Source organism: Lathyrus oleraceus, chromosome 2 (genome assembly GCF_024323335.1).
Source record: "Lathyrus oleraceus cultivar Zhongwan6 chromosome 2, CAAS_Psat_ZW6_1.0, whole genome shotgun sequence".
In the NCBI taxonomy this organism is placed as follows: domain Eukaryota; kingdom Viridiplantae; phylum Streptophyta; class Magnoliopsida; order Fabales; family Fabaceae; genus Lathyrus; species Lathyrus oleraceus.
The window spans coordinates 325,137,652-325,149,887 of record NC_066580.1 but is presented as its reverse complement, the minus strand read 5'-3'; positions in this window follow the sequence as shown (position 1 = coordinate 325,149,887).

Genomic DNA, 12,236 nt, shown 5'->3' with positions numbered 1-12,236 from the left:
TTCCAAACTAACACAAACTTCAAAACAAACATAAATCTCAACTTCCATTTTTTTCACTCAATCCTAGCCACTCTTAACAACTAATCATATGGTTGAAATTGGTGATCCGCAACTTGAGCTTAAATTAATTTCTAACCATTGATAAAACAAATTACTTGGATCACAATCCATGGATGATCATTCACCTACCAAGTCTATATAAACATGCTATTTTTCACATTTTTAGGGATTAACTAACCTAACTTGGAAAATTCATAATTAACCATTATTTTTCTACCACTTTTTCTTCTCAATTTCTCTCTCAATATTCATCTTCTCCCTCACCCTCACCAAAGTTCATCTTCATCACCATTTAGAACTTCACATTGAAGTTCTAAAATGGTGAAACTTAGTCATCAACAATTTCTACATCATCATCAACAATTATCAATCAACAATACAAGCATTATCATCAAAAAATCATCCATCAATAATTTCTACATTATCTTCTACATTCGTTCATCATCAAGAATAATTACCAAAGTTTGGAAGTTAATTGGATTAATGGAGCTTATTCTTGAAGTTTTTTGGGTTTCTTTTTGGTGCTTCGGTTTTCAACACTAACCGGAGCAAATCTCCGCTCCGTCGGTAATCATTTATCTCTTCCACACCCTTGCCATGAAATATTGGATTTTTGCCTGTTGATCAATTTTAGTTACGATTTTGATGTTGCTTATTAAATAATCACTTATTTTAACAAAAGACACCTAAACTTGAAAATAGTGATTTTTCAATTCTTAACTATTATTAACATGTGAATATACCTTTTGAATTGATTTTTCATGCTGATCGTGAATACATATTTACTTTTTTGTTTCATTATATATTTTAGTCGAACCGACTCATTCTTTAATTGAATTTTCGTCCACGTTTGTTATTTTTTTCCGTATAATTTGTAGTTTGTTTCGTAATTTGCAGTATATATTTTGTTTCTTAACAAAATTTTGATTCCAACGATATATTAACTTGTCGAATTCGATTTCATTGACCGTTACGGAAAATTTATTCAAAGTTGATATTTTTCTTCTTTTTTCTACTGTTACGGTAATGTTAATGTTATTTCCTATATTTTTGTAATTATACATACATAATTATATATATACATACATAATTATATATATATATATATATATATATATATATATATATATATATATATATATATATATATATGCCCATTTTTATATTATATATATAGGACTATTAGAATTAATATGTTAGTTTTATGGTACAGTAACCTACTGTGTAATTTAGAGAACCATGCCATGATGGAAAAGAGCTTCGGTCCACACATGCACACTATTGCGCCACGTTTCGTTCTGTTCACAGCTATGATACAAGTTACTTATTTATAGTTTGTTCTATTCATATTTAGAAGTCATGATACAAGTTACTTCTCTTCGTCTTATTCAAAATATATCACATGTCACTACTTAGTTATTTAAGTTAGAAAATACATTAGTTTGCTACTTAGGTACTGCTACATTATGCTAAGTTAGTTATTGTTGCATCACGTTACTGTTGTGTCATGATGTTTACTAAAGTTCCATTTTCAGCGCATCAGTTTCATAAGTTAATATATTAGTTACTTATGATAGAATAATACGATAGTTTGAGTTTAAGAAAATAATACACACACTAGTTAGTTACTTAGTTAGAAAAATAAACATTAGTATTAGTTTAGTGAAAATGCTATAATTAATTTTTTTTTAAAATTAAATTTAATAATTATTGAAAATGCTAGAAGTAGAATCAATGTGTTAGTTTTTTTTTTTTACTAATTGATAAATTTTTTTTGATTTATTTAATTAATTAATTAAACCTTTGATTAATTCTTCTATTAATTCATGACTTGATTTCCTTTGATTGATTTAATTATTTGGTCAAATATACTTTGATCGAGTAATTAGGTTAATAACTTTAGACCCTTTTAATATGACACTCTTATGAATATATATATGATCCTTTAGTTTATGGCTCAATTAGAATTTTCTGATTTTATTTAGATGATTAATTTAATAGCATTTATTATTGTACATAGTTCAACTATTATTTTAATCTCATTGATTAGTGTTGACCAAAGGACACTTTGGTCAACCAAATCCTTTGTAATCGTGTTGTAAGCCCCAAGCCTAATTCAAGTGATCAAAAGACCCTTGATCACTTAATATGGCAAGTTCATTACGCTCAAGCTATTGTGGATATGTTGAATCTCAGGAGCTCAAGACCTCAAGGTTCAAATGCAAGATCGAGACTTCAAGTCAACATCAATCAAGCATAGCTAGCAAAGTGGATTACTTCTCAAGCATTGCAAAGGTATCAACACTTGTTGATCGTAATTCAAAGTGTGCGACATGAGCCTTAACCAATAGAGAAGGAATGGGACTGGAGAATTCCTACCCCTATTCTGAATATCTTTGGGTATGGGACGAATGACTCATCGATCATCGTATTCACCTCTATTCATAGACTTTAGCACAACTCGAATCATACGATTAGCAAATCCCTCTTCACAAAGCAGTAATGCAACAAGCGAGGACTACATCAATAACTTATCAATCATGAATCGAGTTGTACGACACGAGCCTTAAGCAATGGAGAAGGAGTGGGACTGGAGAATTCATACCCCCATTCTGGATATCTTTGGGTAGGAGACGAATGACCCGGTGCTTATCGTATTCACCTTTATTCATAAAATTTAGTGCAATTCAAATCGAACAATTGATAAGGTCTTCATCAACACAAAAACAACAATGATTCTCCTCTCACTTTTGAAAGTTAAGATGAGAATTACATGTCACGAGCCTTAAGTAGTAAAGAAAGAATGGGACTGGAGAATTCCTACCCCCATTATGGATATCTTTGGGTATAGGACGAATGACCAACGCTCATCGTATTCACCTTTACTCATAGAATTTAGTATGATTCTTATCAAGTAACTATCAAGTCTATTCCACTCTGTCAATCATTTCAATTATTCTTTTGCCTCCTCAATCACCTTGTTTTCAGCCCTAGTAGGTTGAACTACGAAAGCTCTGATTTCCTTGTTGCACCATAAGGATACGTAGGCAGGAGAATCCAGATTCTTCGCGAGCTACCTTATTTATCAATCTATTTTATTTATAAATCAATCCTTTAACACCCAAATATGGAGCATCTTTTTCTATCGACAATTCATGGTTGTACACCCTCTTCCAATCAATTTTTTGCCTTGTAAGATGTTAAACCTTGGCACCATTCTTTGCCTTGTGAGGTGTTAAACCTTGGCTCTTCGATTTTGATCTTTTCCTGGAGAGTCATAGACTTTGGCATCTAACTTTCTTCGCCTTGTGAGGTGTTAAACCTTGACTATTCGATTTTGTTCTTCGCCTTGAGGGTCGTGGACTCTGGCATCTAACTCTTTTTGCCTTGTGAGGTGTTCAACCTGGGCTATTCGATTTGGTCTTCGCCTTGAGAGTCACCGGCTCTGGCATATGTTCTGTTTTACCTTGTGAGGTGTTAAACCTTGGTTCTTTGATTCAATTCGCAACCCTGGGAGTCATAGACTCTGGCACTTGATTTTTGTCGCCTTGTAAGGTGTTAAACCTTGGAAATTCAACTCCTTGACATCATCAGTAATAAACTATGGTAGTAATACCTCACCTTGAAGGTCATGAACCTTGGCACTCTTTTTCAGCCTTGAAGGGTATTGAACCCTGGAAAATCAATCTATCAATCTCCTATTGCCTTATCAATCATCTTACTTTCAGCCGTAGTGGGTTGAACTATGATTGCTCTGATTTTCTCATTGCACGATGAGAATACGTAGGCACGAGGGTCGAATCCTCCGCGAGCATACTTATTTATTATTCCTGCCTTAGGGCATTCCTCCATTCACCCCCGTGATACAGTCATACTCTACCTTCATTCACTTCATGTGATATACCTATTCTTTGAGCCAAATACAATATACCTTTGAGCTCCATCTTGCATCTCTTTATGAACCAAGAGCTGATTTGTTTGTTGTATAAGTCCTCTTGTTGCTTAGACAAACATATCCTTACTTACTTTGCAGTTGTATACATGCAATCCTTCTTTTCGGTTATTCCAATACAATGTTGTAGGCCCTCACTTGTTGGTTCATACCAGTTTTACTCTTGGGTTCACGTTTTCACCCCTTTTTGGAGTTCAAATAATATAATCCTTTGGTTTAGACCATACTTTGATCACAAATTCTTTTCATCTCCCACCATTAGTTCTTTGAACTACGGACTGAATTCCTCATTGCACGATGAGGATGCGTAGGCATGAGGGCCCCAATCCTCACCGAGCACTTTATCTATTTCTTTCCTTTCCCCATTCTTTTGCGAGTAATCCTTAGATATCACACCTATCCGAGCAAGAACAATCAAAACAGTTCCCTTAGAATACCATGGATGTTTGGGGTGGTAATACCTTCCCATTGCATAACCGACTTCCTTACCCAGCATATCTCTTTCCCCCGGGTTTTATCGATGTTTTCCCTTTCCTTCTAGAATAAATAAAGCTCGATGGCGACTTTGTTGTATGTTCGAGCGTGTGATACGTTCGGGTATATTTCCGCTAGCTTCACCCACAATTGACCATTTATCCAACAACATGAATCCATGCAACAACAACATCATGCACAAAGACTCGCCTTCATAGTCAATGTACACCACCAATACTGGCCATCATGCATCAAACACATGTTATACAACTCAACAACATCAACATACAACATAATGAGTAACAACAATGCATTTAAGGCTATGTCATACCATCACATAAATATTATAATGCATATCAACACCATCACTCATAAAAACATTCAATTTCAGGTACTGAAACCAATTTTAAATGACAGTACACACTCTCAGATTTCCAAAGCTTTGAACGACACTCAAATCGGACATTCGGAACAAAAGTTACAAATTTTTAAAGTTTTTAGGAAATCGCTCCCATTGTGACCGGTTACCCCAAAACCAGTAATCAGTTACACTACATCCAGTAACGCAACCTACTGCCAACACACACACAATAATCAGTTACCCAAAAATTGGTAACTGATTACACCCCTCTTTCTAGCCCCTGCGTGGCCTCTGTTGCACAGGGTAACCACTTCCCCAAAAACCTGTAACCGGTTACACCTCTCAAAATTTTCCCAGAAACATATTTTTAAGCAGTGTAACCGGTTACTCCAATTCTGGTAACCGATTACACTATTGCATAAACACTTTTTTGCAACTTTTCCAAAACAAAAATCATCTAAAATTTATCCCAAAACCCCATTTTTCTCACAAATCGTTTATACCACATTTTAATCCAAAAATCACTTTTCCAAAGTTCAAAACCCCAACTTATTTACACCAAAAACCTTCATAACTCAGTTTCGACTCTAACTCGAAACAACATCAATTCACACAACATTGACAACAACTAATTCAATCGAATTTTATGATTCTAACAACAATAATTCATCATTTACACAATTCAACAATTAACAATATCAGCATGATCATGAACATAGAGAAGAAAACACAAAACCTACATGATATAATCTACCCATCATCATCGTGTTAACCCTTAGATAATCAGAACCTCACCCTTACCTTAAAGTTCCTAGCAATAGATTATTTAACTTTCAACAATAGTGAATCTCCCCTTGATGTCTAGCCTCTTCTTCTCCCTTTCTCCGTTTCTTCTCTCTTCTCCCAAATGATATGTGTCATGTGTTTCTATCCCAAATCCCTTTTTCTATTTTCCTTATATTTCTTATTATTTTATTAATTTATCATATTATCACTAATTTCTTAATAATAATAATAGCTCATTCTAATTAAATTAATATTCATCTAACTTTAACTAATTAACTAAATAATAACTAATATAATTAATTAGTTTTACTCACCACACCACCATTCTACACTTTTGTTCATACACTCCCCAACACCTTAATTTCTAAGGCAACTATCCCACACCAAGGGTACACAACACATTAAAATACCAATCAACATCATACAACTATAACTATCACATAATTAAATTACAGAAAATAATTTAAATAAAATTGGGGCGTATCAACTATCGCTATTAATCAATCATAATCAATTGCAATTGATGCCTTAATCGATTAAAGGCCCATTTAATCGATTAGAACTGGTCGATAAATAAGTAAATCTTATCTTTTTCTCTCACCCCATATAAAATCTTATCTTATTCTTATTTTATTTCTAGCTATCTAATTTTCTTGTTAGTTCGTGAGTACTACTCTAGTGTTGTTATTATCATCCCTAATGACACCAAAGAGAGTTAGAACTTTTAGAAATACCATTTCTCTTGCTTACTTCTCCAACGAATTTTTCATCACAAGAGTAATAAAACATATTCAAAAATATTATGCTCCAAGTAATCTTATTCAACATACTTCTTGGAATTAAGAGTTTTTAAAAATTGTAAGTTCTTTGTTGTCTTCTTCCGAGCAAAGGAAGGTGCTCAGAGTCAGCAACCTCAACCTTAACTAAACATCAAACACCTCAATAAGGGGATCTTCAAACCTAGATGATTTTGATTATGATATCCCTCATAATCCTCCTATTTAATCTCTCTTTACACCATAATCAAATTTAAGTATCATACAAATAGAAAGATTAATTATCTGGCGCGCAAGCTTCCTGAGATCGGGCATGCAATTGCCACCTGAGTTATTTAGTGATGATGACAAGGATAGTGAGTAGTACTTAATTGATTGATTTATTTGATTGTTTCTTGTTTTATTTATTTTTCTTTTAGTAGATTTGCTTTTGTAATCGCTTCCTTCTTAATAAATCATTATTTTATTTGGTTATTAAAATCTATATTTGTCTTGATTATTTGTGATCGAAGTGTTTGCAAGTTTATCTACCTATTTATTTTCTCTCCATTTTGATAATTCCAAAAGGGGAAAGTATACGTTCAAAGGAAGTACAGTATTATCTCTATATTTCTAAGGTGGAGTTTAACCACTTCAATCTTATACCCATGTTTTCATGTTTCTAAGACTTCCCTGAGAGATGTGTTTCCTTCATAAAAATGGGGGATAATATGGATCTATGTGTTTGCAGGTAAAATTGTGTAATTTTTAGATAATTATGATGGTTTTAATGATGACAACATTGTATGTCAAACTACATTATGTGACAATTTCATCTATAAAAAAATGTAAATGATCAAGATGTTCTCCTAAGATCAAGATGTTCTCTTTGAGACCAGGATATCAAGCCAAATCAGTTAGAATAGTCAAGTTACAAATGAAGTGCTAAATCAACGATGAATAAATCAACGGAACTTGAAGCTTCAAGGTTATAAAAGAGAGAAAGTGTGAAGCTCGTGTGGTCATGTGTCATAGTGATCAATTTAATGTAAAGGTATAAGAGTAATTCTCAAATTACTAAGGCAACTCACACACACTCGAAATGTTTTCTAAGCCTATATCAATATACTAAAACACCTTAAAACTTATGGAAAAACTATCAAGGCTTATGTGGAATAGACCAAGGAGTATTCCTAATCAATTGAGAAGTATTTTACACCACCTAATCAATTAAGGAATCGGTTAATTGATTAGAACAAGACAAAGACTCCTTAATTGATTAGAAATACTCTTAATCAATTAAGCCACCATTTTAGAGTTTTCTTTAAGGGATTAGGGTTTCCGCCTTTTGAAAGATCTTAATCAATTTACAGTTAGGGTTAATCGGTTAAGTAATTAAAAAATCCTATGGATATTTCCCTTTTTGAGTCAAGTCCTCTCCTATAAATAAAGGGCTTATCCTCATTACATTTCACATCAGAAATCAAAATTAGAAATGTTATTGATCACTTTCTACTCTTTTCTACTTCACCTTTTCCATTCCTCACCGAAGTTGCCTTAGTGCTTTGAGTGTGAAAAATATCTATGAGATTCTTTTTGAGTTGGTGTGGTGATTTTCTTGTAATCTGCTCAAAAAGGGTTTGTCTCTAGTGTAAATCTTTGAAATAATTTGTTGTTAAACTATGGAGCTTAACCAGTTAAAAGATCGGTTTGGCTCTCCAGTTTAGCCAAGTCAAATATCTATTTGGTTGTTGAATTTAGCCATGAAAAACTATGTTTGGTTCCTGAGCTCAACCTAGTGTAAAAGCTCTATTTGGTTTTAAGATTAGCCTAATATAAAATCTCTCATTTGATTTGGGGATCAAATTGTAAAAATAGTGCAATGCTCTCTAAGTACTGAAAATGTACACACATTCACAATTTTTTTTGTAAAGCTTCATCTTTTCAAACTCTTCTTAAAAATCATTTTGAAAATCTATAATTTTTTTAAGCTAAACATAATATGTTGTTAAATGATTATGAAGCGAATTTCAGCTTATAATCCATTATGGTGGTGATATAATTAATTATAAGGTGTTTCTCGCTTATCATTTGATTATGCACAAATGATAATCAATTATGGTTTAGATCTATGTGAAACTTTCCCATTTTTCATGTGCATAATCGACTATAGCCTTACCACAATCTATTATGGACCAGATTTAGGCTTTTACCAAATGTTTCATTTTTTATGAACTTACTATACAAGGAGGTCTTATGCTCATTTAAAATACACACAAGAAACCTGAAAAACTCAGTCTCCTATACTCTCAGCTTTCTCTTATATTTTTCATATACACTTCACATATTTTTAGTTCTAAGAGAAATCAAGATATTTGAAAAACCAGTAAATAGTGATTTTGTATAAACGGTTTTTACTGAATTTATGATCTACATTGTAAAACCAAGATAGTGTTGTTCAATTGAGCTGATATAGTATAGAGTGATAAAACAATATTTGGTTTTGTATTTGGCCTTTAGTTTTGATGATAATAATATATTGTTTATTAGAGAACAATTTTATACACTAATGGTTTTTATCTAGTGTGTAGCTTTCGCTAGCAGGTTCTGACTCTGAAGCAATGACGTGTGACGTCATCAGATTATGGAATCAACACACTCTGACACTAAAGAGATACAAGTGCTTTACAAGATGTTGTCAAGTTCTAGAAATATCTTGGGCAACGGCTCTGATGAACGTTCGTGCTAAAGCTTCTGATTGTGACTTTGATTGTTAGAGCCATTAAAGGTTTGCTTTCCTTCAAGATTTTGCGCTCAAGTTCTGAAGATTCTGATGAACAAGAAATGAAGATTTTAAAGACCAGGTTCTGAGGAACTGCATCAAGACTCTAAAGGCCAAGGTTCTGAAGATTTCAACTTGTCTCTTGATCCTTCTAAGCATGCTTCAACTTTATTTTATCAGAAGCCTCTGAAGATTAGAAGATAAGATCAAAAGGTTTTGCATTAGGAAAATAGTACACAGTACAAGGTCACCCTTTTCGCCACTACCCTGATTTTGTAGGCTAAGAACAGTACTATTGTACCATTTTTCTGATTGTATGCAAACTATTATGAAAGAGACAACTGCATTTCAATATTCCAATTCTATCCTCCAACAGATATTTTATTTGGCTATATAAAAGAGACTTGAATATTGGAAGAAGTTGTTAACTCTTTGCTAATGCGTTGATAACGCCCACACTACTAAACATACACACACACACACACACACACACACACACACACACACACACACACACACACACACACACACACTTTTACCTTAGTAAATATTTTCTGTATATATTCTTTGTAAATAGACAAGAGGTTTTGCTCGTTATTGTGTGAAAAATATTCATTGTATTAACTTGTGTTAATCTACTTTTTAGAAGCTTTCTTTTTAAACACAACTTGTAAATCTCAAATATGTTTCAGTGGTTTCCTTGAGTGACTGGGTTTTAGTCAGATAGACTCAAGAAGACAAGGACGGTTTGTCTTTGTGGTGTTTGTAATCAGGTTTCGATTATAGTTGATTAAGTCCTTCTTGAGAAGGAGAAACCACTTAGGTAAGGTGAACTGGTGGTAGCTTCATTAATAGCGAACCAGTATAAAAATAACTTTGTTATTTTTCTTGTTCGTGATATTGCTTTATTGAGTTGGTTTTGAAAAAAAACTGTTTTTAGAAACCCAATTTAAACCTCCCTTCCTTGCATTTCTTGCCACCTTCGTAGAGATTGCAAGTTGAACCTGGGATAAAATATTGGCGAAAGAGGTTATGGGTTGATTGTGTGATAAAGTCTTCGTAGTAATTAAAAATATCAAGTGTTATCCTCAGGGAGTAGAAGTAGGCCTCATGTTTTTGGGCCAAACCAGAATAAATTTGGTTGTTTTCTTTCTTATCTCTTATTTCTTCATTTACTCATTTTCATTTTTTGTTATTACTTTATATTCTACTATCTTATTAAGAACAATTTAAAAATTATTTTAATTTTTTTAGTTTTTGAAAAACATTTATATCACAATTCACCTCCCTCTAATGTTTGAAGTCATTTGGTCAACAAGTGGCATTAAAGTCTAACTCTTGTTTAAAGACTAATAGTCTCAAGATGAAGAATGTTTTAAAATTATTCATTAAACAAACTCTTTATTTTCAAAGGTGAAGGGTATGCTTAATGGAAAGAGAAAATATTTTTTTCTTGAAGGAATAAATTTTCATATTTTAGGCACCATTAAAATGGTATTTTTGCCCCCTCTCATCAAGTTAATGATGTAGCGGTAGACAAACCTAAAAATCTATGGAACAAAGAGGATTAGTGAATTTTTATGTGTATGACACTATAACATTGCTAAAGAAATGTGTGACCCTTCAAGTTACACATGAAGGTACAACTGAAATAAAACGGATATTATGAACACGTTAATTCATGAGTATGAAACTTTTAGAATGAACCCTAGAGAAATATCCAGGATATGAAAAAATATTTCATTCATACAGTCAACCACTTAATAAATATGAGTTTTTTTTCAAAATGCATATTTAATTAAAAAAATCATTAGGTTCTTAAATTCCATATGCCAATTTAAATTCACTATATTTATGAATCTAAATACCTGTCTATTATAAATTTGGCTACTCTATTTAGTAAATTGTAAGAACAGAAGATTGAGGTAAACCGTCTTGCTAAAAGCAACACATGAACAAGATCGGAAGTCACAAGATGAAAGCTTCTAAAATAAAAGTGATGAAGACATGAATATTCTATTTAGCAAATTTTAAAATCTCATAAGGAACAAAAAACAAGCTTCAAGTTTTCAGAATAAAAGTGAAGAAATGACATCTTTTATTTCAACATGCTTCCAGTGAAGAGTTACATAAAGTTAGATTGATTGCATAACTAAAGGAAATCTAAAAGATATAGATGACCATAAAAAGAATTAAAAAAATACATTACATTACATGAAATGACAACAATAAAGATTCATTCGATGAATCTAAAAAAACCCTTAACTTATGAATCCCATAAAAAAATTTGGTAAACAATCTCGAAAATTACTTATGATATATTTTCATATATGTTATTATTCTGTTGTGGAACCAGGATTGGTAGTTATCGATGGCGAGGGATCCTGAACTGGTGGTGCTGATCTCCGATACAGTGGCACTTGGTGTACCTGCAAGGTTAGCACTGTTAGACTATGGCACGGATCTAGAAGGGGGGGTTGAATAGATCCCAATTAAAAACTTGAGTCGGCGCTACCAATTTTAGAGAAAATTGGTTTTGAAATTTTGTTTTGAATGCGGAAGCGGCCGAGGAAAATTTTAGTCTAAAACGAACCGTTATTGGAAAACCGGATATGCGTTAAGCTAATGGATTAGAGATAAAATAAAATACTAATCACTACACTATTTGCACACTCAATTGATATATTTCACTAACTAGCAAGCCTAGTTCCAATGATCCAAAATACCAAATTAAACTGAGTGCAAACTTAAGACACTTTGGCTTATGCAAATTCACAAACACTTGGTGTGCATACACTCCAAGAGATATTTGAGTTGAGTAAGTAATTCAAATTTATCTAGTACAATATACTATTGTACTTTGTATTCAGACAGCAGTTTTAGTTTCTTACTCAACTTATATCAACGTTTGGTAAAATTGCTTAAACTAAAATCACTTAATTTTTAAGCTGAAAAGCACTTATGCAGAAAATTAAAGAAGACAGAGATTTGATGAGGCAGTTCCCCCGCCGTCCTCGCTTCGGGGTACGTCTGCCCTCAATTCTAAAATTAGAATTGAGATGATTA